The 16,943-nt window shown below is 45.4% G+C and overlaps 1 protein-coding gene across 24 annotated transcripts in view; it reads right to left on the bottom strand.

Moving 5' to 3' along the window:
- PTPRF (protein tyrosine phosphatase receptor type F) overlaps positions 1 to 15,872 on the bottom strand; it is a 395,117-nt gene extending 379,245 nt beyond the window's left edge. For all 24 annotated transcript variants that reach the window (XM_030032473.2, XM_030032481.2, XM_030032476.2 and 21 more), the window contains exon 1: positions 15,752 to 15,872. The gene's annotated coding sequence lies outside the window, so the exon portion shown is untranslated. The remainder of the gene's footprint in view (positions 1 to 15,751) is intronic.
- Between the last annotated feature and the right edge of the window lie 1,071 nt (positions 15,873 to 16,943).

Genomic DNA, 16,943 nt, shown 5'->3' with positions numbered 1-16,943 from the left:
CCTTGGGCATCTGCTGCACCCATGAACTGCTTTAATCCACTAAGCAGCAGGAAGCTATTCAGCTCTTCCCCTCCCCCCTGAAGTTATTTTTCTGCTGCTTCAGTGAAATGACCCAACACCAAAATAGCATAAGGTAAGCCACAGCAACTGGGAACAGGAACGGGAAAGCAGCAACTCCCCCTTCTTGCTTTCAGCTTTTGCCAGCTGCAGCTTATCTACTCATTGCTCTTGCTCAAGAAAATAAGTTCCACAGAAAAGGCTTTACTGCAGAGGGCTTGCCCTATGTTAAGCAAACTGGGGACACAAAGTTCATGGAGTTCATGGCAAAGCACAGGACACAAACGTAAAAATGGATGTGCTGGGTCACACCACTGGACCTGCTAGTCTAATACCTTGTCTCCAACACAGCCTGTAAGCACAGGGCTAGAGAAGAGCAAGAAAAGGACAAGCACATCTGCACTTCCCCCAAGCACCTTTGTAGCCTTCAATACTTTCACTGGTAGGGATTTCCTTAAGACTGGCATGATTTGTCCACTCCACAGTCCCCAGAAGACCTTTTCCAGGAGTTCCACAGGCTTACCACCCCTGCATGAAGAACCGCTTCCTCCTGCTAGGGTCTGAACCTAGCTCCTACAAAGTTCAGTTGACTTTCCCTTGCTCTTACCCTGGGAGATGAAATAGCCAAACTGTCCTCAAGCTACTCATGATTTCACAGACCTCCATTGCATTCTTCTTCAACCACCCCTTTCCCAGTCATCTGTCACATGCAAACCATTCCAGATCTCTAATGACTCACGTGGCGTTTCTCCACACTTCTTCTAGCTACTCTATTCTTCCTGAGACGAAAGGAAGGGGAGATGAAACAGTGCTGAACGTATGGACAAACCATGGATTTAGACATGGCATAAGAATGCTCTGTATCTTAATCTTTACTCTCTTCATAGCATTTCGTAAGATTTGATATGCTTTCTTTGATCACTACTAAGCACAGAGCTGACAGTTTGATGGAACTACTGTTGATCTCAAGATCCCACCCCGAGTAGTGACAGTCAACCTGGAGTCCATCACTTTGTACAAACAGTTCGGACAGTTTCCTGCTACCAATGCAAATCATCTCACATTTATCTACACCAAATGCAGATATCACACATTTTATCCTTTTCAGCAGTATCAGGGACCTAGAAAACATGTCACAAATTATTTGAGTTAAAATCTGGAAGTTACATGGATCACTGAAAATGAGCCTGCAATAGTAAGAAATCCTGTACTCGGGACAAAAAGCTGCTGAAGCACTCAACTGCAGAGAGTGTGTAGGAGGATACAGCAGTCCTATGAATGCACATGTAACAAGGAGTTCCTTTGGGCTTTGATCTTTTAGCTATTTGAAACCACACAAAAAGTTGAATGAGAAAGGTACAAGATCCCAAAGGAATCAGATTCCCCACTTCTCCACGGCAAGCTTCTAAAGTTCCCTTTTTATGACCACCTTCACCAAAATAAATAAATCACTTCTAAGTAAAAAAAAAAAAAGTAAACCGAGGCATTTCCACTCAATTCCTTTCATGTCTTTCCACTGCCTCATCTAGAGTCACATGCTCAGTCCTGACCTTTCCAGATTCTCCTCTCTGCCTCGCCACACTTATTCAGACTATCAAATTCATTTAGTGAAACCATCCTATCCTTTCACACTTGACTCTTTTCACAGACAAGCAGTTCATTTTCATGCAGACCCACTTTTAACTTCAAAAGGTTGCTTTGTATCTCAGCTTCTGACGTCCCTTGTTTAAAACACTTTCAAATAAGGATCTGAAAAGCGTTGTAGCTGGGAACTCTCGGCGTCTTCTCCGTCCCTCCTCGAAAAAGAAAACAAAAAAATCCACTATTAAACAAAGCGAGAGGCCACGCATCCACAGAGGATTTCTGTCACCCATCAGTAGCTCTCGTGCACATCCAAGGTCATGGCCAGCACTCGGAAAACTGAGCCCACGGCTGCCAGGCTCGATTGGTCTCCTGGAATTACCTTCACCGTGACACTTGCCTTTACCTTAAACCTCCTCTGAATTCATTCGTTTCCACTCACCCACACTGGTTATAGCAGGAGAACCCTTTTGAGAAGGTCTCACAGCGTCAGAAGGTAGTGTGACAACCTGACGAACACGCAGCGTCATCTCCTCCGACAGCTCTGCACCCCGACTAAAGCGAGAACGCAAACCCCTCCATCACCATTAACAGAGAAAGCCACCCTGCAAGCACATTTGCTCCTCACATAGACACACACAAAAGACAGCACTGCAAAATCGAGTGGTGCAAGTTATTTCACACCAAGTCAAACTATTTTGTTTTCCTTTCCAATGGCTCAGACAACCACATTTCCCCAGGTGGGCGCAGAGCAACACCGCGCTGCCCTCCTCTAACAGCAGCACCCAACACTCCAACACCCACCACACAACTGATACCAAACCACGAACACTTTGGTCCATAAAAAGCACTTTTTACCCATTCAGAGATGCTTTAGCAATCATGCAAAAACAATTTCATTAACAAGATTATATGCAAACCCATAAAGCAATTAGGTGAAAAGATACAGCAGAAAGTCTGCCAAACCTACACCTTTTAAGCACACCTAGAAACTACATTCGTGTCACAGCAAACTACCATAAAAACCAATGTAGTGGCTCTACTAATCAAAACATTTTTCACTCTGAGACCACAAATACAGGAGAGTACTTGTTCATAGCTCATTTCAGAATCAAAGTTTAAGAACCATTTGATTTAAAATATTTATAACTCAGTAATTTCAGGTGAGAAAACCATACTGAAAAAGAGTAGTACATTACACTAAATTTCTCATTAATCTTCCTGTGAAACATTTGAGACTCCAAAAACTGACTTTTAAGTTAATTATGCACAATTTGGACACTCCAAAGTCAGGAATTCAGAGCTGAATCCCGTCTAGTCACTCACAAAACCTGTATGATGAAAACACATTATAATCATTCTCTTTTCTTGCCAGAATAGACAAAAAGGTACTATCAGCATTTTTAAAGTCACATTTGAATCCCAAGAGGTTTGGGGTTTTTTTGTGCTAGCTTTTTCTCCCATAAAAATTACTAGCCATATTTATACCAGAACAGCTTCAGCAATGCATCCAGAAATGCACCAAACTGAAATTGCAGCAGCTATTTCCTCCTTACTTTCCTCAGATTTTTGTGAAGATAGGAATTTTACCTAGTCATAATACAGAGAGTTACCACAGATCTTCAGAAAACAGGCAAGACCGAATGCTTCAGCATACACACCTGCTCCCCTCCCCTTGAATCTAAATGGAAATACGACAATTGAAAGCGTCACTGGTTTTACATAAATTTTACTTTCTTACAGCAGACGCTGCATCAAAACCACAGCAGTTAAAAAGTCAAACAATTTTCCAGCTGGCTGCAACACCCTTCAAAAAAACAAGACCGGTTCAAGATAAAACCATGTCTTTCATATTAAAATACTGGTCAAGCTGCTGACAAGGAGACAAATGAGTTTTCAAACCATTAGCGTACGCTCGCATAAAATTAAAAATGATTCTGTAGAAAGAAATTTGGATAACCGTGATACGCCCCTTTCAGTGCAATACTTCATTTTGATTTTTTGAAAAGTTATTAAAATTGGACCATCTCAGCTTGCTGGAATTTCATTTATTCATTATTGCAATGTACAGTTAATGCAGGAGATTAGATTAGGTTTTGACAAGTCTTTTACACTTCTCAGGGCAGCGTTGCTATTTCTGCTTAGGCTACTAACTTTATCTACCAGCTAACCTTTATGGTGTTGACAATCCGCAATTAACGATTTTCTCCCTTGGCTCCAAATCCCTACCCACTGCAGATGATGCTGTTGCAGCGACATGCATCACCAGCTCCTCCCGGGAGCCTGGTTCAGCAATACCCCCAAAAGCATCCGCCGTGTCCCCCATGCACGGTTCCCTTTCAAGATCGCACAAAACTTGGCAACAGCAGCAAAACAGAATAAACTCAAAATGGAGGAGGCCATCACCTAATGAAACATGACTAACAGGACTGCTGACTGTCCAAATATTTAACTGCTCTCAAATGCCGCGGGTCAGGTTGGTTAATCAAATAAACTTGCATATCCGGAGGGATTGCCCATTATTTGTGTTTTCTTTAAGTCCTTACCTGACTTTAGGCTCTGAAAAACTACCGAGCTCTGAGCAACTATGAGTATTTGCATACAAAAACCAACAAAGCAGACGTCACAGTTCTCCATCATGAGCTGAAAACACAGGAAACTTCTTCCAAAAGAAGTAGTTTTGCTGAATAACATGACAACTCTCTTCAGCACACAAAGGCAGCACGCGCTGATGGGAACTGACAACACCTAGACCAGGTACCTGGAAATATAACCTATGTCACAGCACGCAACTGTACTGTAAGTGGGAATCTAACACATTATCTCTCCCAGACTTACCCATTAAAAATTATCAGAACAAGAAAACATCAATATGGATGGACAAAGTAGATGCAGTGTTTTCAATGTACAACAATGGAAATGAAAATAAATCTAGGATTAAAATATAGCTTAGTTTCACCGATTTCTGATAGCATTTGTCTCCATTCAACAAGAATTTATGCACCATTTCAACCTGATAAGAATTTAATTCTAGTTAATAAAGCTTCACAAATTGAATTCAAAGGAAAAAGCCAGCATTTTCCCAATTATTTCAAGAGCTCCACAACTACAGACTTCCAACTAAAGGAACAGAGAAAGCTGCCACTACAAAAGCAGAGCTGACATACGACCCCTAGATACAATGGCACTAGCAGACAGCTATAATAAAAATCAATATTAATTCCCCACACTTCTGTTTTGAAAATAAAGCAATGAAATTCCCTCACACTCACCTGCCAAAGGGACACAACTCAGACCAACTTCATCGGAGAGGATTTTTAAAGTCTTTCTACAGGCATGTAATGGATTCCAAGACTGAACATGCACTGAATATTCAGTGAACCAAATAATTTTTAATAGATTCCTCAGGGGAGTTTATTTTATATTTTTAAATCACTCTGAGACCTTGGAGTGACAACCTGATTCAGAGGAAGAGAAAGGCTAGTGTTCGTGGGGTGGGGTATTGTATTTCTTCCAGGGTTTTTCTGAAAGAGAAACAGTTGTGTCTACTATAATTTCTTGCCATACTTTAGAAACGTCTTCATTTCTACGAACCTCGAACTTATAAAATTGCTTTTGAAAACATACACTGAGCAATTTTAGAGTTCCTCCCTGCAGAAGTACTACATCAGCAATTACACAAAGTTGATCTAACAAAAATTTGGGAGAAATGAAAAGTTAGAATGAGGCAGCTCACCTACTTCAGCCAGAGCTGCAAAGAGGTAGGTGATAGACAGTGTTAACAAAACCATCAGGCCCAGACTCAAAACCCAAATGCAGCATAAATTAGATCAGTTTGCAGATTTCAGATTAACCACTCTCTCCCCCCTAGAACTCCCAAACTAATGCCCACCTTGTTAGCAAGGCCCCTACAATGTGACAGCAGATTCGGCACAAGAAGCAACCATCCCTTGGAAGAGGAAATTTTTCCAGCTGTATGATGAAGTACACAGGAAAACGAGACGAGGAGCCTCAAGCGCTGCTGTCGTTAGCGTGATTTCAGCAGGATTAGGCAGAGCTCGATGGAGGAAAAGCCTCAGACAATGAGTCCTTTCATACATCGGAAACAAAACCTACCGTTAATCACACCAGCGATTCAGTTTCTTCCACTAATTCCTAATCAGACATCAACAAATAAAGCGAAACACTTACTCTTGTTTTAATTCTATGAAATAAACACAAGTGAATGGAAGTGCTCAGCCCACACTGTAAAAATACCATTGCCCCTCCACTTCCTGATGAACAGGGAGCTGCGAGACACACGAAGGTTGGGAAAGGAGCTCTTCCATAAAACCCGTCCACAGAGAAGTCCAGAGCAAGAGATTTAGAAGAGTGCTGCATTAACAAGCGAGAGAAACTTCAAAGCCAAGAGATGAACTCAGTCAAAACCCCCCTCTGTACAAAAGAGACCTTGAACCACAGTCATTAGAAAAAACATCTGGTGTGCCGCTTTGATTTTCAACATTAGTCATTGGACAGAAACAAAACATTGTTGTGGGCTTGTTTTTTTTATTTTCCCAAAGCAGCAAATAATTGCAAATCCACTTCTATGTATAACCTATTATTTATCACCTCATCAGTGACTGCTTGAGTCTGATGGAATTAAACACTCAAGTCAGACAGTTTTTGTTAAAAGCAATAATTACATTGTTACTAGAATATACAATTAGGTAATAAAAAACAAAAACAAATCTGCCTAGCAATATTTTTTATGCACTCTCACAGAAATATTACCAGACTGGAAACAGGCAACATTATAATAATAATAATAATAAAAAAAAAATCCACTTCCACCGAAGTATAGCTACTTCTAATTTAAAACTTCACCCACAGGCAAAAATACATAAATGATTAGCATTATAGTGTTTATTTTAATTACACTGTGCAACTAGAATCCAAGAGGCTGTTAACTCACTTCAGATATGAAGAAAGCCAGTATCAGAGAGCTCATCCTCCATTTATAACCTACACAGTTGTGTCAGCCCACCCTACCACCTAAACACCAAAAACAGAACACCTGAATTCTCGTAACATCCAAAACCAACATACAATAGAGGTATCAGCTCAAAGAAGGAGAAAAAAAAAAAAAAAAAAAAAGGAAAAAAAAAAAAGGAAAAAAAAAAGGGAAAAAAAAAAAAGGAAAAAAAAAAAAAAAAAAGGGAAAAAAAAAAAAGGAAAAAAAAAAGGAAAAAAAAAAAAGAAAAGAAAAACAGGAGGTCAGGAGATTCCTCACCTGCTCCTTGTAGACAATGTTTAAGGGCATCAAAAATTCACTGGTCTTCAAAGCACAAGTCTTTTTTTTTTTTTTTTTTTTTCCCCTCACTAAACTTTGCTAAGTCTCTTAATTCAAACTTACATTTACAAATGCTTTCCAGCAAGGTAACTGCTGTGCAATGTATTCAATACCATACAATTCACAGTGCCTGCCCTGAACACCTAATGACCTAAGCAAGCACAATTCACAATTTCTACTGCATTAAAAATGTTTTTCGTCACTGCAGTCAAGTTGCTGATCCCAGTAATTCTGTGCAAGTCATTTTAAGACAAACACTTGCCCATCTATCTAGACGGTTTTGGCCAGTGAAGAAGCCTTTGATCACTCTTTAAAATACTGCTCTTAAAGAATGCCCAGTTTTCTGACACTGGGGTGGGGGATCACTAGAAGAGCATGACAGCCTGCTGCCACGTAACCCTTCAGAACTCTTCCTTCTTATAATTAATTATGCTCCTTATTCCTTCTACAGGCATAAGCAAGAGATTGGCACAGAGGTAGTATAGCAGCACACTTTATTATTATGTTGTTTACAAAGAAAAAGCTTCAGGTAAGAAACCTAGTAAGAGCCCAGCACAATTATCAGAAGTAACAGCTTGCTCCTATAGAGCTGCTGGAGTTTTATCACCGAGGCATACACGTTACACTTCTGTGCATTTCTCCTGCACACAGGTGAGAGGTGCCCCTTGCCATCATGGCCTCGGCTGCAGACCCAGACAGCCAAGGAAGTCTGCAGCAACAAAAGAAAAACAAAGTGCGATGCTCACTGTCAGGAGGTAGACATCTCTGTGCAAAGGACAGTACCTGCCCAGTCGAACACGGGAGCACTGAGAGCCCACAGTTGCTTTGGTCTCATCCAAAATCCAGCTACAAATAACAGAAAGCTACGCTTTGCATCAACCCCCAAAAAAGCAGCTAAATCCATGGCCATGCTACAGGCTTCCACAAGGTCTCCCTGTCTTGACCTGTCTGGGTGAAGAAGTAGGATCTGGCACCTACTGACCTGTGCTAAAATGAACCCCCTGCAACGGGAAACCTCAGGAAATTACATTAATGGAAGGGCTCTTCTAAAATGCTTTTTTTGAGCCAAAAGCCCTCGAACAGGTACTCTACCTTAACACTACACCCAAAGCAAAAAGTGTAGTTTTACAGGCTCCAAAGATGTAGCAGAATCCAGAGAAAACTTAAGCCAACAAAAGCAGCAGCTCTGTTAGCAATAGACTTCCATCTCACAAGTATACTGAAGGTGACAAACTTTCCTCCAAAAGTTTATAATTCTACCTTCATGTCAAGAGGCAGAATTAAAGCAGTAACTCTACGATCTGCTCAAAAAATACTTGTCTCCCTAGGTGTAATTCTTCAAGTCTGCACTTTATTAATTGGAAGCTACCTATGAACAAGGCTATAGTGAGGAGACAGTCTATCTAAAATGCATGTTCAAAAATGTACACTTCCCCCTCAGGTTAAACACAAGTTTACGACTACAGTTTTTTACCACATAGTAACAGAGAGACTAGAATACATAAGACTGTAAAGGAATTTTAGTGGTGCCCAAGAACAGTCTCAACAAAACCAGTGAGAATATATATTACAAAATTATTTCCATGCCTTCTAGTTCATAAGTTTAAGGGGCTAATTTTCATTGTTTATGGTAATTATGTTTCATATATCACTGAACTTTGACATGGAAAATGTATTATTGGATTTTGCGTGCATCTTCTAGTCAATTTGTGTAATCTTGCAAATTCTGTATTACAAGTAGTTAAAATACAATGGACAGTATGTTCATAAACTACAGGTTTTTCCTTAAGATAAGAGAATTATTATTGATTCTGCAACAACTAAACCTTTGATCAAATTTGGTAAAACAAATGTTACTTAATGTTGCGGTTTAACCCCAGCCAGCAACTAAGCACCACGCAGCCGCTTGCTCACTTCCCCCCACCCAGTGGGATGTGGGAGAGAATCAGAAGGGAAAAGGTAAAACTTGTGGGTTGAGATAAGAACAGTTTAATAACTAAAAAAAAAAATACTAATAACAATAATAATAAAAATATAATAACAATAATAATTGTAACGAAAAGGGGAATATAACAAAAAGAGATAAATTAGACCCAAGAAAATACAAGAGATGCACAATGCAATTGCTCACCACCTGCTGACCGATGCTCAAGCAGCGATCCGCCCCTCCTGGCCAACTCCCCCCAGTTTATAGCCTGAGCATGACGTTCTATGGTATGGAACATCCCTTTGGCTAGTTCAGGTCAGCTGTCCTGGCCATGCTGCCTCCCAGCTTCTTGTACACCTGCTTGCTGGCAGAGCATGGGAAATTGAAAAATCCTTAACTTGGGATAATCGCTACTTAGCAACAACTAAAACATCAGTGTGTTATCAACATTATTCTCACACTAAATCCAAAACACACTGTACCAGCTACTAGGAAGAAAATTAACTCTATCCCAGCTGAAACGAGGACACTTAATATGATATAAACAAACATAACTCCTTTGTATTTGAAGAAAATGGTACTTTATAAAAAGGCAACAACTCCATCCAAAAACAACAGGTCACTTTTTTCCTCTTCCCCCCCCATCTCATGTCTTCCATGTACACCTCAACACATTCTTAACACACAGTGTCCAAAAGGATCCTCTTTACCACTTCTATGGTTCTCCTTCAAGGTAAAAGATCAGAAGCACAATTATCTGCCAAGGAAAAAAAAAAAAAAAATTTATTTTTACATATATACCCTAAAATCCAAACACTAGACTAGCCGTTTTCACACTTCTCAGATCTAATTTACTTTACCAATTAACAATCCTATCAAAATACATCTAGGTTGGTACAGAAAATCTAACCTGTTGATATAACAATTACGAAAACTCCTCCAGAAAGAGAGCCACACAATCGTCCCTCTTCCATCCCTACTCACAAAACCCTCTGGAAAAGTAATGGCTTTTCCAAAACACTGTAAGATCTAATTTTGTGATGAAATCCAACTGAAGAATCAAGTACCATCCCATGAATAACTTCCTTCTCCTGAAGAGAGAAGAGACACTACAAAGCTCAACTGCCCGCCTGCCTTCAGCCGCGAGGATGACACACAACAGAAGAATCCATACACTGGAGGGATAAAAAAGCAACCACACTATGTGGATCTCATAAAATAGAACAGATGTTATCCTTTGTAGACACACATGCAATTCAGTGTCAAACACTACACTTGCAGGAAAAAAAAAATAATACGGAAGAGAGGCCTATGAAGCCAACAGATTCCTTGCCACGGTCAAGCACATGCATGTTTTGTTTGGTTTCAAGTGATGATGGGATTTCCAGCACTGCTTTTGAAAGAGCAATGCCACATGCCCAGCCTTTGCATTTTTTTCTCTGTTCAATTTAATCTGACAACTCCGAACTATAAACTTCTTGTGCCAACCTAAATAATTCCTCTCTTTCTCAGTAAGGCTGGAAGAAAGTACTTACCCAGCTGCAGCTGAAATTTTGTGCCAAGAAATAAATGTCTTTTGGGCAGGTTGTAAACTGGAAGCTTCTATGCCTGCTGAAGGACAAGAATAAGAGTGGGACAACCCTATCCCTTCCCAGATTAATGGTATCGCTGTATTTTTGCTACACAGTGGATTGCACTTAATGAAAGCATCCAAACAGAGCTACTTCCTCCGGGGTACCGAGCCCAGGTATCAGGAGAGCTTTTGTCAATTTTGCTCTCAACCCGGCTTTTTATATACATTGCTTGCACCTTCTGCTCCAAAATCCCTAACTTATCACCATATTTTTGATCTTTAGAAAAGTTCTCAGGTAGAGTCCTTGAAAGAGCAAGACCCATTTCATCCTTTTTTTTTTCCATACAGCATAGGTGTATATACACTGTGTGCACACTGACATTAAATAGCAAGTGCTCCAGCTTCCCTTCCTTAGCCTCCTTTCACAGCCCAAGGAGGCTGTGACCTTCCTACAGACAGTAAAAACACTTGCAGGCACTGGTCACTTCAGCTCTCATGAACAACCCAAGGCAGACCAAGGACGTGCACTACATCTTCCCCACAGCCCAGAAAGAAGACAATTAACACAGAGCAGAAGGAACAGGCTTTGTGGCAGAATGGATTATGGCTAAATTAGAAATTAAAAGAAGAGGTTGTGAAGAGGTTAAAGTCTTCCACCTAGGGCTGAGTGGATACTGGGTTCCTTAGCTTTGCAGGCTAGGCTTCCCCACGGGTGTTTTCTCAGGCACCCCGGCATCCACAGACATACAGGTGAGACACACAAAACGTAACAGCACAAGACCTGATACCTCCACTCCACTGTCTTCTCTGTCCTCCTCTTCCCTGCCCTCCTCCCAGCTCACAAAGGCTCCCCAGCTACAGGATGCTACTGCCTGTTTATATGTCCTGGGTTTTGGGGCGGAGGAGGCTCTCCAATGCTCTATGAAGCTTCTCATAATAAATCACAATCACAAAGTCAAAGGCACAAATAAAACCTGTGTTGCTGCAGCGGAAAGAGGTCTTTTCCTCTTCAACCTACAATCATGGGCCCCTTTCCCATGCTGAACATCATCCCATTTTCATTTCGGCAGTGACCTGAATTTTATATTCACAAAAATATTGCCAAAATTCTGAAATGGTAGTTAGAAACTCAACTAATACAAATATGTAAAGGTGAATGCGTATACTGCTAAAAAAATAAGTACCCTCTCCTATAGAAAACAAAAAAAAGAACAAACGTTAGTAAATGTACATAACTCATGATGAGGTACATTAAAAGAAACAAATGTCTCAAGACATGCATCAGTACCATGAACTTGGTTTTTAATATACAGAGTAGTTACATCTCTATCATCTTCACAAATAGAGCCAAGCAATGCTTGTTCCCTTTGCTCATTAAAGCTCTACAACTGGTGCCTCCTGTATGCCCACATGTACCATTTCATTAAGCTGACTTGACATTAGATGAAGAAAGAGTAGAAGAAAATTGCATATTCCCTGCCTAAAGTAAACTTGTCATTTAAACCTTGTGTATAGATAGAATTTGATATAGCACTGGTGCAGTGAGTCATTCGTCAGTTTTAGAGTTTGTACGACAGTATTCTTACATATGTTTTGCAATACTTTCCAGTTAGCTACCACCCCATGTAATTATAAGTTTTTACTGGAAAGGAAGCATACATTTTGGATTTGAACACTGCACTAAGATCTGTATAAACAAAGCTTACTTTTATGGTCAGATTTTGAGCAAAAGGAAATCCACATAAGGAGCCCTCACAAACTGTATGAAAGATGAAAGTCAACGCATTGCTTTTAAAGGAGAGTAAGCAATAATGGTGAGCATCACAAATACTTCTCAATGAATTCTTCCAAACACAAACATAAGCAACTAACGCATCAGATTTCTTCAAAAGCTGTTTCTTAGCTACATAAGTTAAAACTGCATTCATTCAAAACACTATATAAAACATCCAGTAGCTATTACGAGTGCTTTACTTGAAAATAATAGGTGATTTTACATCCTTCTGTACTGGGGTAAGATTTAATTTTTAACACATTAAAAATTTTCCCTACTGTCTTACCTTCACCTTTTATTTTTAAGGGGCTAAACAGACATGAGTAATTTAACTCTCAACCCTGGCTTCTAAGAGGCACTTAAAAAAACCCACTGAAACAGAAAGGTTTGTCCTGGATAATACTACTAACAAGATCAGCTCAGACGCTCGCCTGGTGGCATTCAGCTCACTCCAATGCTTTATAGGGAAGTCTGCAATTCTTCAAAAGGCGCAAGTCCCAACTTTAATTTGTGTACAGCCACACGTTTACTGCTTGGGTAGACCTCTTCAGTCAGTTTTTTAAAGCTGGTTATTACTATTATTCCATTCTACTATCTAAATTCACATCAAATGGATCTACCAAATTGTAGATCTCCTGCTAGCTGATAAAAAGCTGGAGAGAAAAAGCACCCTTTGCACAATTAAAGTTAGCTGGTTAAGATTAAAGAACAGGCAGCAACAACTGTGGGTTTTTTCCTCCCAATTGCATATACTATGACCTACAAGAAACATTTTCTGCTTAAAAGTAATACTTAAATGGAGATCTATGGCTGAACATTATCACAAGGATTGCACTTACTTGACAGTCTGCTATTAGCCAACTCCATTACCGCTATTTGCAGTTTTTAAATGTACAGATTCAAAAGTAACTGTACAAAGCCTCCATTACAAGTGGATTTATGGAAAGCCACAGCAATAATCATCCTCATTAAGCGTATCTTCCCACAGCCCTGCATTATGTGGACACAAAGAGGAAAACATTTCTTCTCCGTTACCCACAAGCTTAGATCTTTCTCCTTATAATCACAAGCTTTGACTGTTTTCTCTGCTTTTGCCAATGACAGTTATCTCACGTTCCCAAAAGCAGGACTTTGTTTTTTTAAAAAAAAAAAAAAAAAAAATTTAAAAATACCTGCATACCTCTCAACGCGCAACCAAATGCAGACACAATGTAGGACAGCTTCTACTTCGATCTTCTAGAAACTGACATTTTCACTGGCAACATGCATGAGAATAAAATGTTGTCTGTGGCTTCTACTATTTTGCTAATGGCCCCAACCAGTATTTATCCAAGACATATTTATGGACATGCACATGCAAAGAAAAGGGCAGATGGCAATATTTGTAACTAAGCTGAATTATAAAAATCTCTTGAGCTGAAGTGATGCATTAACTCTTTGGCCATAAGCTGTTTCAACCCCTTCACATGTACGGTCATGCTGCATCCTATTTCAACGACCAGGACGCATGCCAGTGACGTAGGCTAAGAAACTTGCATGTTAAGATGGTCGGTTAAAGCCAGAAACAGAGAACTTAAATAATCCAACACTGTCACCCACCACACATTCAGATCACAAACCGGCTGTTTTGCCACGCAGATTTTACTTCTTGCTTTCGAAGTTCAGACTGCTGACCGTGCGCTTCAAGGTACGGATATCTATTACTCCTACATCCTCAGCCCCACAGCGAACCACCACGGCAGAAATAATAAAATCAGGATTAAAGTACACTTGCTCCCTCCATAAAACGATTCTCGTGGGCCACGCATTTCCTGCATTATCATAAGGAGTGCAATGGACTTTATTTAAAAAGCTGTTTTCAAAGCCACACGGACAGGCTTTGAACAATCACCCAGTAACCAGACACGGAGGTAAGTCAGCTGTAGCACAGGACCCTAGTAATCTCAAATTAAATTTGTCATTTCTCTAACATTTACCTTGAAAAACGAACAAAGGTGGTTATACAAGCAGCATGAGGAAACTCTATTTGCTCGCCATCCCTGCTCAAGTTAGCCGCCTTCAGAGATCTCTAAACCAGCAAATATTCAACATAACTTATGTGTGAAGCTTTGATTATCCGGTTATCTTCAGACTAAATCACTTTTTATAGCTCAATTCTACACGTGACAAGAAAACATTTTATTTGATACTGACAATACAGCTTCATTTGGTTACATCCGAAATAAATACAAAACTCCAAAATGCTTTAAGACAGCTGCCCCAGTCAGTCTCCTGGAAACAGAGCACATCTTTTCCACACAAGAGGTCTGCGGGAACAGATCTTTGTTTAACAGCGCGGAAATACTTTCTTTCATTAAATTTAATGCACGCCAGGTATTGGAACTGCTTGAAGTTGGGTCTTCAAACAGTTTCTGGGTGCCGAAACCACCGGGAAGGCAAACACACCCGTTGGCAGCATTCGCCTTCAGCCTAAACTCCCGCTTGCCGCAGGCTGCCTGCGCCCACCCCAGCCCCCTCCGCGCCAGCCCGGCACCCCCGCGTGTCCCGCGGGGGAGAACTGCCCGCCCGCCCCCCCACCCTGGGCACCCTCTCGGGGCTCCCGACCGGGCAGGCGGCCCAACAGGTTGCGGAGGCGGCTACGGGGCAGGCGCTGGCCCCAGGAAGGCTGCAGCCGCGCTCCCCCCGGGAGGGCGAGCGGGGAAGAAGGGGGTGAACGCCCTGCCCTCGCCCCCCCCCCCCCCCCCCGCCGTTTTTGGGAGCTGGCACCCGGGCGCAGCGGCGGAGCTCCCTGCCCGCTCCCGCCGGGGGCCCTTTGTTCTCGCCACCCAAGACGCCGCCGCCCGGCGGCCCCGCGCTCTCCCAGGCGGCGGCTCGCCCCACCGGGCGGGGGGGGGGGGAGAAAAGGCGCGATCTGCCGCCCCCCGCCGCCCGGCTCGCGCCCCGCTGCAGCGCCCTCCCTCCTCCCGGCGCGGAACGGCCAGCGCCAGCCGCGGAGGAACGCTTCGGGCCGTTGCCGATCGCCCCGCGCCTCCCCTCACGGCGGAGGCGCCGCGCCCGGGACGCCCCGCGGGACACGGCTGCCCCCCCCCCGCCCACCCCAACCCACCGCGGGAGGACCGCCTGCCGGGGCTGCCCCGAGCGCCGCAGCCCGCCGGGAAGGTCACGCCGCGGCGGCGAGCCCCGCGCCCCCGGCACCGCGGCGCAGCGCCGGCAGGTGCCTGGCTGCTCCCCGCCGCCCCGGGGAGGCCCCGCGGGTCGCAGCCGGCGGCCGCCGGGCACCGCGTGGCGGCCCCGATGGGCGGGGGGCTCCGGTACCGCACGGCGGCCCCCGCGGGGCACCCGGGGCGGCGGCGGGGCCGAGGCGGGCGGCGGGGCCGGCGCTCGGGGGCGCCGATCCGCGGGGCTCAACAGGCGGCGGAGTTTGGCGGCTCCCCGGGAGACGATCCCGCCGCGCCGGGAGCTGGGCGCGGGGCTGAGGGGGGAAGGCGCCGCAGCCGAGCCACTTACCGGGGCTCCGCGGCTCCGCCGCCCGCATGCTGCCTCCGGGCGCCGCGCGAGAACCCGCTCCGCTCCCCACCGACCGCCCGGCGGCTCCGCTCCGCTCCGCTCCCTCAGTCTCAGCCGCCGCCGCCGCGCGGGACCGCGCTCCGCGCGCGCCCGCCGCCAGCCCGCCCCCGCCGGGGCCGCGCGCCGCGCCCGCCCCGCCGCCAGCCCAGCCCGCCCCACCGCCGCCGCCGCGCCGCCACCTGCCGCCCGCGGGCTCACCTGGGCTGGCTGGGCTGGGCCCCGGCTGCCGCGCTCGGCCCCGCTCCCGGCCGAGCCGAACCGAGCCCCGCTCCGCTCCGTTCCGCTCCGCCGCGGCCTGCGCTGCGCCGCCGTCCGCCCGCCCTGCCCGCCGAGTCGGCCCGCAGCCGGCGGGCAGGGCCCGCCACCGGCCAGGTGTGGGCGGGGGCGGGCGGGGGGCGGCCCGGCGGGGCGGGGGGAGGGCGCGGTCCGCGGCCCGGGGCGGGCGCTCCGGCGGCGCCGCCGGAAGGACCGGGCCTGGCAGCCGGGGGGCCCCGCGCCGCGCCGCCCCGCCGCCCTCCCCCGCCGCCGCGGGGGCAGCCGCCCGAGGGCCCGCGGGGGAAGGCCGGGGCCCCGCCGTGCCTCGGAGGGGCGGCCCTTGCCCGCGCCCGGTCCCTCCGCTCTTAGCCCAGGGTCGCTGTGCCGGCTGCGTGCCGGTCACAGCCGAGGTGGCCCGGGGGCCGCCGGCGGGAGGTGGAACCGGTAGGTGCAAGGAGCTCCCGTCGAGAGGCAGACCGGAGCCCCCCCACCCACCCGTGGGGGTCTCCCCGTCTGTGGCGGCGGCGGGTGAGCGCCACGCTGAGACCTGTTGCGGTTTGCGATCGGTTGGACCGTGTCGTGGCTGTTCGGAGTTGTTTCAGCACATGCAGTCATCGAGCACGCGGCTGCTTCAGCCGCTTAATTACTCCAGTCCTTTCATCTTACCCGTCCGGGGCCCCGCACTAAGAAACAGGGAAACTGAGGGAATTTTCTGCCGCCTTTTTAGAGGGTGGAAGGGTTAAGTTAGTCAACTGCACCGATTGTGTTGGTGCTCTTTGGCTCGTTGCCCAACCCTTCCTAGGAGCTGGGGTTGCGTCAGCGCGGGCAACACCACGGTGCTCGGCGGTTTCGCCCTGCTGCCGTTCTCCTCTGCACG

The sequence above is a fragment of the Aquila chrysaetos genome, chromosome 12 (genome assembly GCF_900496995.4).
Source record: "Aquila chrysaetos chrysaetos chromosome 12, bAquChr1.4, whole genome shotgun sequence".
Classification (NCBI taxonomy): domain Eukaryota; kingdom Metazoa; phylum Chordata; class Aves; order Accipitriformes; family Accipitridae; genus Aquila; species Aquila chrysaetos.
The sequence above is the reverse complement of the archived record's forward strand: the minus strand, read 5'-3'. Positions and strand labels throughout refer to the sequence as shown.